Source organism: Scyliorhinus torazame, chromosome 22 (genome assembly GCF_047496885.1).
Source record: "Scyliorhinus torazame isolate Kashiwa2021f chromosome 22, sScyTor2.1, whole genome shotgun sequence".
Taxonomy (NCBI): Eukaryota; Metazoa; Chordata; class Chondrichthyes; order Carcharhiniformes; family Scyliorhinidae; genus Scyliorhinus; species Scyliorhinus torazame.
The window spans coordinates 105,270,111-105,290,900 of record NC_092728.1 but is presented as its reverse complement, the minus strand read 5'-3'; the positions used below and the strand labels follow the sequence as shown (position 1 = coordinate 105,290,900).

The 20,790-nt window shown below is 44.2% G+C and overlaps 1 protein-coding gene across 6 annotated transcripts in view; it reads right to left on the bottom strand.

The window, feature by feature from the left end:
* sptan1 (spectrin alpha, non-erythrocytic 1) overlaps positions 1-15,109 on the bottom strand; it is a 138,656-nt gene extending 123,547 nt beyond the window's left edge. For 5 of the 6 annotated variants that reach the window (XM_072488827.1, XM_072488828.1, XM_072488830.1 and 2 more), the window contains exon 1: positions 11,972-11,995. The gene's annotated coding sequence lies outside the window, so the exon portion shown is untranslated. Of the gene's footprint in view, positions 1-11,971; positions 11,996-14,992 lie in introns of those variants that run through there. The other variant, XM_072488829.1, reaches the window with a different exon arrangement.
* Between the last annotated feature and the right edge of the window lie 5,681 nt (positions 15,110-20,790).

Below are 20,790 nucleotides of genomic sequence, written 5' to 3'. Positions count from 1 at the left end.
AACTGCCCTTGAACGGAGTGGCTTACTAGGCTATTTCAGAGAGCAACATGTAGGCTAGACCAGGGAAGGATGGCAGATTTCTTTCCCTCAAGGACATTAGCGAACCAGCTGAGTTTTTACGATAATCAACAATGGTTTCATGGTCATTAATAGATTTTTAATTCCAGACTTCTACTCAATTCAAATTTTACCATCTGCCATGGTGGGATTTAAACCCAAATCCAGAGAGCTTTACCCTGGTTCTGATTATTTGTGATCTACTGTACCAAATGCAATACTAATTGCTTTTTAAGGGGTGGCAAGTCGGTGCAGTGGTTAGCACTGCTGCCTTACAGCACTGAGTAACCGGGTTCACTCCCCACCTTGGGTCGCTGTACTTGTAGAGTCTGCATATTCTCCCAGTGTCTGCCTTGGTCTCACCCCCACAACCCAAAGATGTGCAGGGTAGGTGAATTGACCACACTAAATTGCTCCTTTCTGTGAAAAAATAATTGGGTACTCTAAATGTTTAAGATTTTTTTTTTTAAAAAGAAGAAACATTTACATAGAAAATAAGAGTAGACCATTCGACCCTTCAAGCTTGCTCGAGTGGGATTAGTACCGCAATCTCCATCCATAATACAACAATAGGATGTCATTTTGGATTGCATGTTCTGCAGTCTGGCACTTTTTAACCTAATGCCTATTGCAACAGATAGCTTGCTTTGTTGTTCTTAATCTTCTATCAGAATCTATTCAATACTGTAAAGCCCAGTCAAAAACATTAGTCATTGTGTTCAGAAGTCCATTTGGATTTACAATTTCATAATTTTATTGTCCTCTTTTTGAACAAAGCCACAGACTGGATTCACAATCCCCCAGAGATAATTAGTCATTACATTTCCCATAATAACATTTGTCAAACATTACATCTAATGATCCTGCAGCAGATTCGCCTTTCACACAAAAATATGACCCGCATAATGTATGTGAACAAGTGCAAAATTGCAAATTGGCTGCCTCTTCAGAATAAGTACACCCAACAACAAATTATATTGTTTCAGAAGGGGTGTTTGTCAGGGTGAGGCTACCAGTTATTTTAAAGTTACTGCATTTATTATTTTATTTCTATCTTTGTTTAACAACAAAAATATCTTTACTGGACAATTTTTCTTATTTAAACAGTTGCACTGCAGTGTTCAGTCAGCATTTCTGCTATCAGTTGGTGCAGCAGTATTTTTACTGCATTGTTAACTGGGCAGTAGGAGCAAATCTATGAGCATAAAATGCACCACGAGAGCATTCGGCTTTAGCCAAAATCTGATTAGGTATTTCAGTTAATAGGGTAACATCGTGAATTCTTTATTCATTAATGATTCCAAACATTCCATTTCCAAAATTAGCTATGTGAGATGCTTATAAAAGTACATCTGAAACCCAGAGAAGGTTGAAGTGACAAATGATGCTTGCTGTCAGTGCTACAGCATAAATCATCTTTCTTGTTATCCTCTTCCAAAAGCATCTGAAATTATGAGGTGTGGACTTTAAAAAGGAAAGAAAAGCCCTGTAATGGTCTCGTGAGAAAATATTAATTTCAGAAAGAAGTATTTTACACTATCCATAAATATGAAAAGCTATCTTTACTAGAGTCTGGGAAGAGTGTCCTGCAGTCAGCATCGCAGTGAAAGCAGTTTGAGAACAGCATCCGGCAGTCAGCACCACTGTGAAGTAGTCGTAGAACAGCATCTGGCGGTCAGTCAGCACCACTGTGAAGCAGTCTGGGAAGAGTGTCCTTGCAATCAGCACCACCATGAAGCGATCAGGGAAGTGTGTCCTTGCAGTCAGCATCGCCATGAAGCAGTTTGGGACTTCAAGAGGCGTGAGAGAGAGAACGGGAGAAGTGGTACTTCAAGAGGTGCAAGAGGCTGTACGGGTGCTGAAAAGCAGCAGAAGCTTGATGATCACTTTACTCACTGGTGCAAAAGGTCACTCAGCAGCTCCATGTATGGGTGGCGCCGTGGGTACAGCGATAGCACAAAGGACCTGACCGAGGCCAGACAGCGAAGGGCCTTTAAAAAAAGGCCCAGGAGCAATGAGAGGAACGGGAGCGGCAAGAGCACAGAGGACATGTCCTGGACCAGCCCAAACAGTGTGGGGCCCAGGAGGAACAGTGAAAGGAGCAGAAGCACCAAGTGAATAGGAGATCACCAACGCTAGCTGTGTCCAGAGAGCGATATTACACTTCAAAAAAATGAAGTCATTGACAGGCAGGCAGATGACTAGTGGACGAGGAAGGTTTGTTAGTCTCCGTCCTACAGCAGAGCCTGGTCTCCAGTCATCTTGAATTTCCCTGCAATTGGGCCAAGACCTTGTTCCGCTGGGACCAAGTGATGGTTGATGTGCAACAACCACCCCACGTTAAAAAATCCACGCACAGACGCCATCAAAGACCGAGACAGTCAACACCTGCTAGAGAGAGCGCTTCAAGGACCTCCTCAACCAAGATGCAGCCCTTGACGCATGTGTCCTCAATGCCATCCTGCAACTCTCTACCTGCCACAATCGCAGCACAACCACTCCCACCGGGAGGTCAATAAAGCCACCCGACAGCTGAAAAACAACAAGGCCTCTGGTGCAGATGGAATCTCCGCTGAATACTAAAATACAGTGGAGGACACTAATTCACAACCTCAGCAGGCCAGGAGATCTCAAGACGCAGCAATTGTGATAATCTCCAAGAAAGCAGGGCTGAGGGCAGAGCGGTGGTGCAGTGGGTTAGCACTGCGGCTTCACGGCGCTGAGGTCCCAGGTTCGATCCCAGCTCTGGGTCACTGTCCGTGTGGAGTTTGCACATTCTCCCCGCGTTTGTGTGGGTTTCGCCCCCACAACCCAAAAATGTGTAAGCTAGGTGGATTGGCAACGCTAAATTGCTTCTTAATTGGAAAAATGAATTGGGTACTCTAAAAAAAATTTTAAAAAGAAAGCAGGGCTGAGTCATTGCACCAATACTCTTCTCCATCTTCCTCACTGCAACACTCCACCTCATCACCATTAAGCTCCCCGGAGGAGAGCTAACCTACAGGACAAGCAGGAAACGGTTTAACCTCTGATGCATTCAGGCCAGAACCAGGCCAGAACCAATACAACCCAACTTCGAGCTGAAGTAGGCAGATGACGCCCGAGTGTGCGTACACTGAGGCCGAACTACAAACCGTCGTCAACGCATTCACCAAGGCGTATGTGAGAATGAGCCTCAGGCGGAACATCCAGAAAATAAAGGTTCTCTACCAGCACGCTCCTGCCATACAGCACTACCCCTGACCATCAAGATCCCCTGGACAACATGGACCATTTTCCATAGCTCAGGAACCTCCTCTCAGCACAAGCAGACATCGATGATTAAATCCAACATTGACTCCAATAGCCAACACAGCCTTCAACACCTAGGGAACAGGGCGTTTGAAGACCAGGACCTCAAATCCAACACCAAGTTCATGGTCTACAGAGCAGCCGTGATCCCGCCCTCCTGTATGCATCAGAAACATGGACAATACACCTCAAAGCCCTAGAGAAATAGTGCCAAAGTTGCCTTACAAAATCCTACAAATCTAATGCGATCATCCTCTCCCAGGTCAATATCGAGACACTTTCCACACTCAACCAGCTGCGAAGGGCGGGCTACTTCGCTGCATGTCCAACATAAGACTCCCTAAACAAGTGCTCCACTCGGAGCTCCGCAATGGCAGAGAAAACGCGACAAGGACATCCCAAAAACCTCCCTAAATAAATATAAGCCCTCCGAGCTCCACAATGGCAGAGGAAACACAAGTACACTCCAAGGGGCTCACTGGGCTAAATCGCTGGCTTGTAACGCAGAACACAGCCAGCAGTGCGGGTTCAATTCCCGTACCAGCCTCCCCAAACAGGCGCCGGAATGTGGCGACTAGGGGCTTTTCACAGTAACTTCACTGAAGCCTACTTGTGACAATAAGTGATTATTTAAGGGGCTGGTTTAGCACACTGGGCTAAATAGCTGACTTTTAAAGCAGACCAAGGCAGGCCAGCAGCACGGTTCAGTTCCCGTACCAGCCTTCCCGAACAGGCGCCGGAATGTGGCGACTAGGGGCTTTTCACAGTAAATTCATTTGAAGCCTACTTGTGACAATAAGTGATTTCCATTTCATTTCAAGAGCATCCCTAAATAAATTCAACATCTCCATCAACACGTGGGAATTGCTTGGCCTAGAATGCATAAACTGGTGAAGAAGCATCCGCGAAGGCACCAACCACCACGAGCTTCAACGAGTGGAGCACATGGAGGCCAGGCGCAAGCAACAGAAAAGTGCACAGAATCCAGAGAATCCCACCCACTCACCTCTGCGGCAGAGTCTGCAGCTCCAGGATTGGTGTATTCCATGTTTTTTCCCGTGCGGGTTGCGACCCATGAGCAGGGTAGCGGAGCAGTCGATCGCAGATGGTGGTCCCGATTGCAGAAGTGCCAAAAGGCTTTTATCAGCATTTCTATTAAGAATGGCGGCCACCGTTGCCTTTTCAGATAAGGAAATTAGGCCAGATGCAGTCTTCCGGCCATAAGCAACAGCAGAGAGGGCCATGTGCCCTGCACATGCTCTAGACTCATGTGCTTTTGGTGCCAAATCACAGAGGAAAGCTTCTTCCTAGTTGCTGGCAAACAAGGCAAGAGGACCGTGAAGATGAATAATTTTCTTACAAGTAAGAAACAGCCAGAGACACAAATAGACAGTGTATGGTTTTGTCAGTTGTACCAAAGCAAATAAGGATGCAAAGCCCATGTGCGTTATATGCAGGGAAGTACTGAAAAATGATTTTGAAAGAGGAGTGGCAAGTGAAAAGTTCCTTTTAAGTTTGAGACCCCAGGGTAATTATGAACTTATAGCTGACTCCAAATGAAAAGACTACGTTGCTGTTCCTGACCTGTGATAGCACACTAAAACACACCAAATGCCCACAATGCTGTCAGCATTCTGGAGTAGCATCGCGCAGGAGTATCCAGTGCTGAGTAAAACAAACATTTTGTTGCTATTGTCCTTCACGATGACCTACATGTGCAAGGTTGGATTTTCCATTCTCAAAGATGACGACGGCACAAAGGAACTGGCTGAAGTCTGCACCTGATATGCGTATTGACCTCTCCTCCAATGACCCTGATTGGAGTGAGATTGAGAGAACCAAACAGGCTCCCCTTTTACATTAAAAGGTAAGCAAACATGGCATGGGTCACAAAGGTCGGCCGGTTGGCAAAAGTGATCCCAGTGAAAAGTTTGAAAAACACTAGTCTATTCAGCCACCACAGTACTCAGCCTCCTGGAGTGGAAGCAAGTCATTCTCGACCGACGGACTGCCAAAGAGAGAAGACTAGAATATAGTCTCCTCAAAGCTATGAAAGTTAGAAAAAAAAGTCTCCAAAATACAGTCTCAATGTTTAAACAGGCCATCTGCTGTTGCACATCACAACTAATGCTGCATTCCAACCAATTGGTTCACAGCTGCAACATACCACACAGCAAATTATATTATGCAGTATGTGATGATCAGCCACTCACATTACATTCTGGTTCAGCCTGATAGCATAAACCAGCTGCCTGCCAGAGGGTTCCACCCGCAAGATTACACTGCAGAAGTACTCCAGCTTAAAAGGACATGTCGACAATTTCTATAAAATACAACTACTGCTTCGAACCTCATTATCAGAAGCTCACTTGCATTTATTACGGGATGAATCAGATTACCAGTATATAGATCATTAGTACATTACTGTAAGTAATGGAGGAAGATAGGAATTAGTCCCGACCGAGCCTGTTCCACCATTCAATGAGGTTGCAGGTCAAGTCCTTGCTCAATTTTCCTCTGATTAATAAAGATCTATCAATCTCAGATTCAAAATTAACTGATAGAGCATCAATTATGTCTGTTGAAGAGAGTTCCAAACTGTTACCATCTGTATTGTGTAAAAGTGTTTCCTATTTTCACTCCCGAAAAGCTTATCTCAATTTTTCGACTATGCTCCCTATAAGCCAGGTTCAATTTATATGAAGTCCTCAAGGAAATTAAAAGTTAAAAACATAAAATCTTCTTAAAGGTTAACCCTTGTTTTATTGCTGAAATAAAAGTCCACTTCCATTACAAAGGAAGTGATAACAACACCACTGTAAAGCAAGCATCACTTTTACCCTTAAGATAAACATCATTCACTTAAACCATTTATAATCCTGTTACTGGTGAATTTCTGCCATTTTCAGATACAAACATTGGGTCAGAAAACCATTTCCATGGAATTAGATGATTTAAAAAGATCCCCCCCCCCCTTCAATTAAGGGACAATTTAACATGGCCAATCCACCTACCCTGCACATCTTTGGGTTAGTGGGGGTGAGTTGGAAGAACTTCGGATCATTCGGGAGGCAGAAGGGGTCATAGATAGCAGCTTCAGGGAATTAGTTACACCAAAGATTGGAGATAGGTGGGTAACTGTAAGAGGGACTGGGAAAAAACAGTCAGTGCAGGGATCCCCTGCGGTCGTTCAAGTATACCGCTTTGGATACTTGTGGGGGGGACGACTTACCAGGGGTAAGCCATGGGGTATGGGCCTCTGGCACGGAGTCTGTCCCTGTTGCTCAGAAGGGAAGGGGGAGAGGAGCAGAGCATTAGTAATTGGGGACTCTATAGTCAGGGGCACAGATAGGAGATTTTGTGGGAGCGTGAGAGACTCACGTTTGGTATGTTGCCTCCCAGGTGCAAGGGTACGTGATGTCTCGGATCGTGTTTTCCGGGTCCTTAGGGGGGAGGGGGAGCAGCCCCAAGTCGTGGTCCACATTGGCACCAACGACATAGGTAGGAAAGGGGACAAGGATGTCAGGCAGGCTTTCAGGGAGCTAGGATGGAAGCTCAGAACTAGAACAAACAGAGTTGTTATCTCTGGGTTGTTGCCCGTGCCACGTGATAGTGAGATGAGGAATAGGGAGAGAGAGCATTTAAACACGTGGCTACAGGGATGGTGCAGGCGGGAGGGATTCAGATTTTTGGATAACTGGGGCTCTTTCTGGGGAAGGTGGGACCTCTACAGACAGGATGGTCTACATTTGAACCTGAGGGGCACAAATATCCTGGGGGGGGGGGGGGGAGATTTGTTAGTGCTCTTTGGGGGGGTTTAAACTAATGCAGCAGGGGCATGGGAACCTGGATTGTAGTTTTAGGGTAAGGGAGAATGAGAGTATAGAGGTCAGGAGCACAGATTTGACGTCGCAGGAGGGGGCCAGCGTTCAGGTAGGTGGTTTGAAGTGTGTCTACTTCAATGCCAGGAGTATACGAAACAAGGTAGGGGAACTGGCAGCGTGGGTTGGTACCTGGGACTTCGATGTTGTGGCCATTTCGGAGACATGGATAGAGCAGGGACAGGAATGGATGTTGCAGGTTCCGGGGTTTAGGTGTTTTAGTAAGCTCAGAGAAGGAGGCAAAAGAGGGGGAGGTGTGGCGCTGCTAGTCAAGAGCAGTATTACGGTGGCGGAGAGGATGCTAGATGGGGACTCTTCTTCCGAGGTAGTATTGGCTGAAGTTAGAAACAGGAAAGGAGAGGTCACCCTGTTGGGAGTTTTTTTTAATAGGCCTCCTAATAGTTCTAGGGATGTAGAGGAAAGGATGGCGAAGATGATTCTGGATATGAGCGAAAGTAACAGGGTAGTTATTATGGGAGACTTTAACTTTCCAAATATTGACTGGAAAAGATATAGTTCGAGTACAATAGATGGGTCGTTTTTTGTACAGTGTGTGCAGGAGGGTTTCCTGAAACAATATGTTGACAGGCCAACAAGATGCGAGGCCACGTTGGATTTGGTTTTGGGTAATGAACCAGGCCAGGTGTTGGATTTGGAGGTAGGAGAGCACTTTGGGGACAGTGACCACAATTCGGTGACGTTTACGTTAATGATGGAAAGGGATAAGTATACACCGCAGGGCAAGAGTTATAGCTGGGGGAAGGGCAATTATGATGCCATTAGACGTGACTTGGGGGGGGATAAGGTGGAGAAGTAGGCTGCAAGTGTTGGGCACACTGGATAAGTGGGGCTTGTTCAAGGATCAGCTACTGCGTGTTCTTGATAAGTATGTACCGGTCAGACAGGGAGGAAGGCGTCGAGCGAGGGAACCGTGGTTTACCAAGGAAGTGGAATCTCTTGTTAAGAGGAAGAAGGAGGCCTATGTGAAGATGAAGTGTGAAATTTCGGTTGGGGCGATGGATAGTTACAAGGTAGCGAGGAAGGATCTAAAGAGAGAGCTAAGACGAGCAAGGAGGGGACATGAGAAGTATTTGGCAGGAAGGATCAAGGAAAACCCAAAAGCTTTCTATAGGTATGTCAGGAATAAGCGAATGACTAGGGAAAGAGTAGGACCAGTCAAGGACAGGGATGGGAAATTGTGTGTGGAGTCTGAAGAGATAGGCGAGATACTAAATGAATATTTTGTGTCAGTATTCACTCAGGAAAAAAGATAATGTTGTGGAGGAGAATGCTGAGCCCCAGGCTAATAGAATAGATGGCATTGAGGTACGTAGGGAAGAGGTGTTGGCAATTCTGGACAGGCTGAAAATAGATAAGTCCCCGGGACCTGATGGGATTTATCCTAGGATTCTATGGGAGGCCAGGGAAGAGATTGCTGGACCTTTGGCTTTGATTTTTATGTCATCATTGGCTACAGGAATAGTGCCAGAGGACTGGAGGACAGCAAATGTGGTCCCTTTGTTCAAAAAGGGGAGCAGAGACAATCCCGGCGGTGAGCCTCACATCTGTAGCGGGTAAAGTCTTCGAGGGGATTATAAGAGACAAGATTTATAATCATCTAGATAGGAATAATATGATCAGGGATAGTCAGCATGGCTTTGTGAAGGGTAGGTCATGCCTCACAAACCTTATGGAGTTCTTTGAGAAGGTGACTGAACAGGTAGACGAGGGTAGAGCAGTTGATGTGGTGTATATGGATTTCAGCAAAGCGTTTGATAAGGTTCCCCACGGTAGGCTATTGCAGAAAATACGGAGGCTGGGGATTGAGGGTGATTTAGAGATGTGGATCAGAAATTGGCTAGCTGAAAGAAGACAGAGGGTGGTGGTTGATGGGAAATGTTCAGAATGGAGTACAGTCACAAGTGGAGTACCACAAGGATCTGTTCTGGGGCCGTTGCTGTTTGTCATTTTTATCAATGACCTAGAGGAAGGCGCAGAAGGGTGGGTGAGTAAATTTGCAGACGATACTAAAGTCGGTGGTGTTGTCGATAGTGTGGAAGGATGTAGCAGGTTACAGAGGGATATAGATAAGCTGCAGAGCTGGGCTGAGAGGTGGCAAATGGAGTTTAATGTCGAGAAGTGTGAGGTGATTCACTTTGGAAGGAATAACAGGAATGCGGAATATTTGGCTAATGGTAAAGTTCTTGGAAGTGTGGATGAGCAGAGGGATCTAGGTGTCCATGTACGTAGATCCCTGAAAGTTGCCACCCAGGTTGATAGGGTTGTGAAGAAGGCCTATGGAATGTTGGCCTTTATTGGTAGAGGGATTGAGTTCCGGAGTCAGGAGGTCATGTTGCAGCTGTACAGAACTCTGGTACGGCCGCATTTGGAGTATTGCGTACAGTTCTGGTCACCGCATTATAGGAAGGACGTGGAGGCTTTGGAGCGGGTGCAGAGGAGATTTACCAGGATGTTGCCTGGTATGGAGGGAAAATCTTATGAGGAAAGGCTGATGGACTTGAGGTTGTTTTCGTTGGAGAGAAGAAGGTTAAGAGGAGACTTAATAGAGGCATACAAAATGATCAGGGGGTTAGATAGGGTGGACAGTGAGAGCCTTCTCCCGCGAATGGAAATGGCTGGCACGGGGGGACATAGCTTTAAACTGAGGGGTAATAGATATAGGACAGAGGTCAGAGGTAGGTTCTTTATGCAAAGAGTAGTGAGGCCGTGGAATGCCCTACCTGCTACAGTAGTGAACTCGCCAACATTGAGGGCATTTAAAAGTTTATTGGATAAACATATGGATGATAATAGCACAGTGTAGGTTAGATGGCTTTTGTTTCGGTGCAACATCGTGGGCCGAAGGGCCTGTACTGCGCTGTATCGTTCTATGTTCTATGTCGCTGAGACTAGCAGACTGTTCCCCCCCTGTAGCTGACCCAAACCCCAGGCCAGTAGCTGAGACTAGCAGAGACCAGCAGAGTGTTCCCTCCTGTCGCTGACCCAAACCGAAGGGCCTGTACTGCGCTGTATTGTTCTATGTTCTATGAGACCACGCATACACGGGGAGAATTTGCAAACTCCACATGGGTAGCACGGTGGTGGTTAGCACTGCTGCCTCACGGCACCGAGGACCTGGGTTCGATCCTGGCCCCGGATCACTGGCCGTGTGGAGTTTGCACATTCTCCCCGTGTCTGCATGGGTGTCAGCCCGCAAAACCTAAAGATGTGCAGCATAGGTGGATTGGCCATACCAATTTGCCCCTTAATTGGAAGAAAAGAATTGGGTACTCTAAATTTATTAAGAAAAAAAAATAGAACTGAGTTTTGGAAGATACAAAAGCAATCTCCTTCCCAATGTACCCATATTTGTTTTTCACCATTTCAAGCAGGGGTTAATTGCACAGAAGGGAGAAGAAAAAGACAAAATCCAAAAAGGTAGTCCAACCTGAAATTATAACATGCTTATTGTATGGCCTGGATATTGGAACTTTGGAAAAAAGTCTGAGAAGAGACCATGTATCTTCCTGGCAACTCCTATGATGATAATTTTACATAAATGTAAAGCTAAAAGAAAACTTCAATGTGAAGATGGAGAATGAAAACTGGCCTGACATATCAAAACAAATGAACTTTTCAACAAGCCAAATGGGTATGGGACTGCCCCAGTGGACTGGCATATATTACAACAGAGACTTGGAACTAAATTGTTCTCAGATGCGTAGAGAGCATTTTGTCCCAAGTTATTTTATTTTTTTTAAACATTCAAGCTTGCACACTTTAACCAGATGGTGGCCCCATTTGTTTAAATTGGCAGGAGTTAACATTTGGTCGATGAATGCTTCAATCCAGGTCAACTACCACTAGCCCTATATCCTTGAATTAATTCCAGATATCAGAATCAGAATGTTCTGGGATAATAAATACTCAATTTTTTTCCCATCCTTCCTGAGATTGTCAATCTCAGCACAGACCGAGGATTAAATCCAGACCCTTCTTTATTTCATTAGTAGTAAATATCACCGAAGATCATAGGCTCCACTCCCCTTAGAGAGCTGACTGGTGGTGATTTAATCAAAGGGTCACCACACCCCGGGCAAGGGGCAAGGTTGAGAAGGCAGGACCTTCATGAATAACCTGCAACTACCAACTGACCACCTTTTATCACTAGAGGATAACTGTAGCTGCAATTAACTTTAAAATGCACTTATAGAATGTAATGAATGTGCTTTGCTTCCATAGGAAAGATTATTTCATTCATTCTTAATTGGAACTTTGATAATATTATCCACACATTAAGGGACAAAGGAAATTGAAACTTATTGATAGATAAGCTTTTGTACATCATTAAGGCCTTTTTGCAAATTTGAATGTTGTTACAAACAAGAAATCCAACCCATTGCAATTACAACATGGAAACTGACCTTTTTTTTAAAAAATACCAGTCAGCTGTTAATGCTCAAGGGTGACTGAATTCCAATAGATAATTTATCTGGCACAAATAGTAACTGGTTAAGGAAAGGCAATCAGAAGGAAAGTTCAAAGACCAAACAGAAACCAAAGTGTGCTTCCAAATCACTATGAGTTCAGCTATATTAGTCACATCTCCAGAAAACCCGCGATTAAAGCATGCTATCATGCACCATCCAGTATATGGCACTCCCAGTCACATTCCTTTTACTTATTGATGAACTATATATTGTAAATGCAGGCAGCTACACAGCACACGTTTCACACAGTACCTGTAGTTTGGTTTTGCGGAATGACAGCATGTTGGACAGGGCTGTTTGATAAATATAATGAATACTAAATAATGGCAAAGCAATACATACATAGCAAATCCTACAGAAAAATAAAGTTCTGCACCAATAAAGTTGCCTGAATTTTGCATTGCCAATCTTTTCTCTGAACTGCATCATTAAAACACAACAGCTTGCCTCCTCAAATTTTGTAATATTGTAATTTAAATAATTCTCATTATTTGCTCAGTTCTGATTTTTCTCATGAAATTTGTCCAGTACAATCAGTGTTTAGAGTAGAAGTACTTTTATTAAAAATGTTTCAGTTGATTTGGTACTAAAGACTCTATTTATGTGCTTTTGCAAACTGAAGAAAGCAAGATATTCAAATTATTTCCTACGACCAGAGCTATAATAAAAACTAACCCCACCCTGACCTTGATTGTGCACTGCACAATTTTTCAATGACGCAGTACACCAAACACATTCACTGCAAAATTTCCTTCTAGCTGCCAATTAATTAATCCTCTGCCATTTCCTTTCAGCAAATCTTAGAGCTACAAATGATATCCTTACTAAAAAGGACTCAAGACAATTAGAACCTATCCAATATGAGACTTTTTAAACCAAACCTTGTCCCATATCACAGCATTAAAGCAAAATACTGCAGGTACTGAAAATCCACAATGAAAACAGTAAATGCTCGAAATATTCAGCAGCTTAAGCAGCATCTTAGACATAAAGAGTTAATGTTTCAAGTCGATTATGACCCACAACTCCAATTTTAAAATAACACACCAAGAGGATAAGAGTTAAAAAAGGTACCAAATTCTGATACGGAGGACATTCATTCTAAAACAGAAATCTACTAGTACATATTTAATAAGCTGTACACCAATTGATTTTTAGATTAGCGTTTATGTTTAAACATGTAGCACAATGCATAGCTTAAATGTGCAATTTTATAATCTCCTTATGACATTCTTAGCATATTACCATTTGGACTTTCCACTGTAACCATCATCCGGACTATAAAATACTTACCTCTTTACATATTTTTGATTAACAGTTTTTAGATTACGCACAGGCAACATCAACAACTCCATGCTCATTAATAAAGCAAAGCAAATTCTCCTAAAAGGTTGATGATCGAATTGAACAAAAAGTTTCAACTCTACTTTACATTCTCATTTTCTACACTCCTCAAACCTAGTCAGATTGGTCCATCCATTTATGAATCTTTTCGATCAGGGTCAAGATTTCATATTAGGTTGCACATCAGTGGTTCATGGTGTTCTATGATTGCATTACAACTAGATTCATAATATTCAGGCCCAATTACATTGTGGAATGTCCAATCACTTAAACAGTTAGTTCTGCAAATAGGATTGGATAGAAAAACTAATGACAATTTGCTTAAACCATCCAAAATCCAGGAGAACAAAGAAAATGTCAATATAATTTAAAGCACATTAAAAATTGTAATTTGTTACTGCAAGGAGAATCTTAACAGAATAGAAAATAATTCACTTCTCTTGAAACTATGCGTGACCAAGACGAGATTAAATACTTGCGCCTGTCAGATGCAATTTTTTTTTTTTTTTTTTTAAATCAACTGAAGCTAACTTAAAAAAAGCTCCACAACAATCATCAAAGAGAATCAAAAAATGATCACTGATTTAGCACAACTCATTAATGTTATTTGTACAGTAATTCATTATCCACAGTCACACCCAGCCTTTTGCTCTCAATCTAGGAGAGTAAAGCAGCTTTCCTTCTTTAACATTAGACTCTAGATTTAGATTTGTTAATAGGACAGGTTTCTGGGATATGGTTGTAAAGAAACCCAATCGCAAGGAGAAAAAAATTAACCATCATGTCCTGCAACAGTTGCTAAAATTGCCCCAATATCCATTGTGGAATAACTGAAATAATCAAATTGCCTGAATGTCAATGACTATAGAAGAATAATTAACCACATCTTGAATTCTGGTTTTCTGCAATATGGCATTCTCTGAATAAACCATTTTTTAAATATCACCCACAAAAAGTAACATATCTATTTTCTCACTCATTTCAGAAAATAAAAGTGAATTACAAAATGCCAATATTTTTTACTACCTCTCTGCTGGCTATTTCTCTACAGCTTTTTTCTCCCCCCCCCCCCCCCCCACCAAGGTAATTCTCTGGAGTCTGTCCTCTCCATTCACCCAACCTGCCCTGATTCATCACCCTATTTTTGAGATGATTTTGTTTCTGCAATGAATTTCTCCCCTCCGTGCCCGAGGGTAAATTTTCCCCCAAACGCCTGAGGGTGAAATCCAACGAGGGTTGAGTTACAGAGACCAATAAAGCTCTTGCTGAAGCCAACCTCTGGATTGATTCCTCTCAAATTTAATATATATTTTCCCTGACCTTGTTGCGGTCACAGCCGCAGGAAACCCTCCCCACGCAGCCATTTTAAGGCTCATTGTGGTTTAAAAACACCCAAAATAACCCAGAGAAAAGTCATATCTGACATTTTTGGGATTTAAAAAAAAATGCAATACCTGTGCCAGTCAGCGCACGTACCAATTTTTTTTTTTAAACGGGCGTTATAAGAAAAATCAACCTTCGATCCCTTTTTGTGAGGAAAACTTTTAAAATAATTGGAAATACTGTATAATTACAGTGCCAATGCAGACAGTAAAATTCCTCCGCTCTCTGCGGACGGCCGGTCAACGCCCGAAAACAAAACCAACCTCAACTGAAACCCTTTCACCAAGCCCGTCAAAAATAAAAACATTTACATACACGCTTTTCAACATTTTACCTCACAGTTTCTTCGCTATTGTATTTTAAGCAACAACAATACCAAGAACCCCACAAAATAAAAACCCGAAGCGAAATTAAACTGCGCCCGTTTGAATGAAAGGCGCGGCCGGCTTGCAATGTGTTATTCATCGCTTTTTAATTTACTTTTTCAAAACTCGTTGGAGTTATTGACTATGTTGTCCGGGCAGCTCCCGGCTCCCCCCCACCTACCGAAGGCTGTTGGCGGCTGGCTGGTCGCTGCAGACTCTCCCGCTCCTGGGCTCGCTCCGGCCTCTTTTACCCGACCGCGGCGGTGATGTCACCGTTCTGCAGCAAGGAAACGAAGGGGGCCCGAGCCGCTTCGGCAATTCCCGTCGTTCGGGCCGCGCGTCGCCGTCCTCGGCGCAACGTCCTCGGCAATCTCCGTCCGCCGCCCTCCTCCTCGGCACCGCGTCCTCGGCAATCACCGTCCGCCGGCCTCCTCCTCGGCAATCTCCGTCAGCCGCGGCCCTCCTCGGCAGCACGTCCCAGCGCCAGGGTCCCAGGTTCGAATCCCGGCTTGGGTCACTGTCTGTGCGGAGTCTGCACGTTCTCCCCATGTTTGCGTGGGTTTTCCTACTGGTGCTCCGGTTTCCTCCCACAAGACCCGAAAGATGTCTTTCACCTTGTTAGGTGAATTGGACATTCTGAATCACGTACGGGCAGCACGGTAGCACAGTGGTTAGCACAATTGCTTCATAGCCTTGGGTACAGTCTATGCAGAGTCTGCACGTTCTCCCCGTGTCTGCGTGGGTTTCCTCCAGGTGCTCCGGTTTCTTCCCACAGTCCAAAGATGTGCAGGTTAGGTGGATTGGCCATGATAAATTGCCCTTTGTGTCCAAAAAGGTTAGGTGGGGTTACTGGGTTATGGGGATAGGGTGGAGGTGTGGGCTTAAGTAGGGTGCTCTTTCCAAGAGCCGGTGCAGACTCGATGGGCTGAATGGCCTCGTTCTGCACTGTAAATTCTATTAATTCTCCCTCTGTATACCCGAACAGGCGCCGGAGTGTGGCAACTAGGGGATTTTCACAGTAACTTCATTAACGTAAGCCTACTTGTGACAATGTAGTGTGGCCAATCCATCTACCCTGCACATCTTTGGATTGTTGGGGTGAAACCCACGCAGAAACGGGGAGAATATGCAAACTCCACACGGACAGTGACCATGGGATAAACATGTGGATGATATTATTGGATAAACATATGGATGATAATGGCATAGTGTAGGTTAGATGGCTTTTGTTTCGGTGCAACATCGTGGGCCGAAGGGCCTGTACTGCGCTGTATTGTTCTATGTTCTATGTTCTATGGGCTGGGATCGAACCCGGGTCCTCAGCACCATGAGGCAGCAGTGCTAACCACTTGCCACCCATGTCCCCCCCCTTCTTTAACATAGTTAAACGTCCAGGGAACTTTACAGGGAGCCAAGATTTAACTCATTCAATACCACACCTTGTCAACCCAATACTTAACATCTTTGCAAGCACTTATTGTCCAGGTGGACACAGGGTAAATGGTCATTCAAACAAGGTGCCCTGCGAGAGGAGGGACAACAAAAGGATTTTGGGGGCGGCATGGTGACACAATGGCTAGCACTGCTGCCTCACAGCTCCAGGGACCCAGGTTCAATTCAGGCCTCGGGTGACTGTGTGGAGTTTGCACTTTCTCCCCATGTCTGCAGGTTAGGTGGATTAGCCAGGCTAAATTGCCCTTTAGTGTTCAAAAGGTTAGGTTGGGATTACAGGGTTTATGGTGATAGGGTGGAAGCGTGGGTTTAAGTAGGGTGCTCCTTCCAAGGGCTGGTACAGACTCGATGGACCAAATGGCCTTCTGCCCTGAAGATTCCATGGTTCTCTGACTTCACTAAATCTCCACAACAGAATGAGTTTCGGTCGGTTAATACTTAAGCTGATACTCCAGGCTGCCTTTAACAGTTTGAAAGCAGAACAGTAACACGCGATAAAAAGCATATTACTGCGGAAACAAAACCAGAAAATACTGAACACTCTCAGCAGGTTTGACAGCATCTGTGGAGAGAGAAGGGGGCTGGCGTGGAGTCCGGATGTCTCTTTGTCAAAGCTGTCAGTAACACGTGACAGCTGATGAGGCGTTTCTGAACATGTTGTGTAAAGATAAGTGGCCAGTCAAATGTTCCCCTGTCAATGGAACTGACTATAGAGTGAAGAATTTACTCCCAAACACAATCATCCTCGCCCATGGATTGTGCACACTGCACCAAATAGCTGCAGAGGCCACAATAGTTCTGCTCCACCAAGCAAGCCTGTTCGGCAAATGCAGCTTGCATTCTAATCACTCATTTGGCAGTAGTTCAAGGACTCATTCAGCACTTTTCTTTTAGTGCTGCCGTTGAGATAGAGCAGATCAAATTCTTTTTGTACAGCTTTTGGTAGGGAGGAAAAAAGGATTTTGGGACTTAATTTGTGCTTTCCTTATTCCCCCCCCCATCCCCCAAGTCAGCTACGTTTGCTCCCAAGAATGAGTGTCAGTTATTCCTATCCTCGCCCACTTCCTTTCATACTCTCAAGGGCTGTTAGTACTGCATTAAGAATTTCTCAATCAATTTCTCCTTACGTAGCTAGTTCAGGGTGTTAAACAACCATGTACAAATGTTGTACCTTCAAATTAAGTACAGTCCAGTTTGGAGTGTGTTCAAACTAGGTAAACTGTAGCAATGCTGAATTTAAAAAAGAATGCAAATATGCTGTAATCTTTTTCTTCTTCTCCTTTCGTACGCCCTGCAGTAGGAACTTGCTCTCAGTTCTCTGCCAAGATAGAATTTAGATGCACTGCTCCCCACCTCACCATTAGATTCCTGAGAAGGGACAATTCACACTTACATCACCACAGTGTAGATAGAGCTACATCACAGTCTATATTCGTTTCAGCACACTCGTACGTGAATCTGCCGGCTTCCTCTATCCAGGCCCAGTCTATTGCTCTCAGTACAAGCTATAAAAACCCTGCATTGGAGCAGTATGTGGAATTTTAAAGCACAAAAACACACCATTCGGCAAAACAAAAACAAAAATCTCCTTCAGCACGGTAAAACATACCAGATGCTTCACAGGAGCATTAACTAATAAGATTCTTACCTGAACCACATACTGGAAACAAAATCTTGGTAAAAGCAGGTTTTTTTATGAGGGTACAGACAGAAGGGTTTAGGAGAGAATCCCAGAGCTTAGGGCCGAGGCAGTATAAGGCATGGCTGCCAGGTCTAGGCTGCTGCTTATGCTCCCGACGAGCCTCCACTTCCTACCCCTCTTCCTCTAAACATAGCAGCATATATTCCTTGCTCCCTCATGTATTTATCTAGCTTCCCCTTAAATTAATCAATGCAAGGGCAGCACGTTGGCACAGTGGATTAGCCCTGCTGCCTCATGGCGCCAAGGTCCCAGGTTCAATCCCGGCCCTGGTTCACTGTCCGTGTGGAGTTTGCACATTCTCCCTGTGTTTGCGTGGGTTTTGCCCCCATAGCCCAGAGATGTGTAGGCTAGGTGGATTGGCCACACTAAATTGCCCCTTAATTGGAAAAAATTAATTGGGTACTTTGAATTTATTTTAAAAAAATGAATCAATGCTATTTGCTTCATGAGGCAGCAAGTTCGACATCCCCAGCACTGAGTGAAAAAGTACCTATCAGTACAAAATAAACAAATAAGCAGATTTGTACATGGATTCACTTTTGTTTTAAGTACCCAATTACTTTTTTTTCCAATTAAGGGACAATTTAGTGTGGCCAATCCACTGAACCTGCACATATTGAGTTGTGGGGGTGGGACCCACAGACAGGGGGAGAATGTCTCCACACGGCCAGGATCGAACCAGGTCTTCAGTGCCATGAGGCAGCAGTGCTAAACACTGTGCCACCGTGACGTCCTCCCTTTTTCTTTTTATCCAATGCTGTATGTCCCTTGATATCTGGGGTTCAGTGGATTTGTTGGTCCCACTCTTTTTCTTTATTGGAACATATTGGCCCTATACTCTCCCTCTTTCCTTATTGAATGTGTTCCACTGTTCCATCAACAGATTTACCTAAAAGTGTCTTCCCCCAGTCCACTTGGGCCAAATCATATCAGATCTTATTAAAATAGGCCTTCCCCAGTTTAAAACTTTGATTTCAGGCCATTCTGGTCTTTTCCATAACAATCTTGAACCTAACAGAATTGTGATCGCTGTCTACAAAATGCTCCCCCCACTGATATTTCAACCACTTGCCCAGCTTGGTTACCTAAAATAAAATCCATGACCTAAGTATTGGCTCAAAAGGTTCTCCTATTAAGAATTCTGCTCCCTCGAAACCATTCACACTCTGACTACCAGTTAATGTTGGGAAGTTGAAAATCAGAATCTGGAAAATGATCAATAATCTCAAACAAAATGCCATGGAATAAAGAGCAGTTCGACTGTCAATAGTTGGTGATCTTAACTTCGTCGTCGTCAGGAATCAGAGATTAGAAACCTGCCAAAAATAAGTCAAGAGCAAGAAAGATTCCCCAAATGATTGTAGCCATCAATGGAAGAAAGGATGGCTACAAACAACATGTCATAGAATCATACAGCACAGAAGAATGTCATTTCAGCCCATTGTGTATGCTGGATTTTTGAAAGTTATCCTCTTAATCTCACTCCCTTGCTCTTTCCCCATTGCCCTGCAAATTTTCCCCCTTTGAAGCATTTAGCAGTTTCCTTTCTAAAGTTACGGGTGAATCTGCTTACGTGTCCTTTTAAAGCAGTGCATTCAAGATCATTGGGAAGAGTAGACTCCACATTTCAAGGAGAGCGTCTTTGTCTTTGAAGCATTTTCTTAACCCTTCCTTGGATGTTTTTTAAAAATTTGTTTATGGGATGTGGTGAGGCCAGCATGTATTGCCCATCCCTAGTTGCTCTTCAGAAGCTGGTGGTGAGTTGCCTTCTAGTACCGTTGCAGTCCGACGCATAGGTACATCCACTGTGCTGTTAGGGAGGGTTCCAGGATTTTCTTTTTTTATTAATTAATTTTAGAGTACCCAATTATTTTTTTTTCCAAGGGACAATTTAACGTGGCCAATTCACCTAACCTGCACAAATGGAAGGACATATTCAGTGCGGCTGCAGTCAAACCAGTTGCCAGCTTGACTCAAAATATGCTTTAAAAAAAATCTTGAGTACCCAATTCATTTTTTCCAATTAAGGGGCAATTGAGCGTGGCCAATCCACCGACCCTGCACATCTTTTGGGTTGTGGGGGCGAAACCCACGCAAACACGGGGAGAATGTAACTCCTCATGCACAGTGACCCAGAGCCAGGATCGAACCTGTGACCTCGGCGCGTGAGGCAGCAGTGCTAACCACTGTGCCGCCGTGCCGCCCCCAGCTCGACTCAAACATGAGTTGCAGGTAGCAGCTACAAGATTTTGCCGAGTTTTCCTTCTTTACATTCCAGTGTTCCAAGGTCTCACAATAATTTTATACAACTTTCCCATGCAAAATATAGAAAATTTCAACCGTACTATATATATCTTGCAATTGTATTAGCATTGCAGGAGGATTTTTACTTCGTCCACATGAAGTGTTACGGATAGTTTTTAAAAATAAATTGAGTACCCAATTATTTTTTTTTCCAAGGGGCAATTTAACGTGGCCAATTCACCTAACCTGCACATCTTTGGGTTGTGGGGGTGAGACCCACACAGATACGAGGAGAATGTGCAAACTCCACATGGACAGTGACCCTGGGCCGGGATTCGAACCCAGGTCCTCAGCGCCGGAGGCAGCATTGCTAACCACTGTGCCACATGCCGCCCAGAGTTCCAGGATTTTGACACAGTGACAGTGAAGGAATGGCGAATTATTTCCAAGTCGGGATGGTGGGTGTCTTGGAGGGGAACCTCCAGTTGTTGGGGTTCTCAGGAATCTGCTGGCCATTTGAGAATTGAGAAAACAAGACCTGGTGGGGGAAACACTGTTTTTAGTCATCTGGACACAGTTCA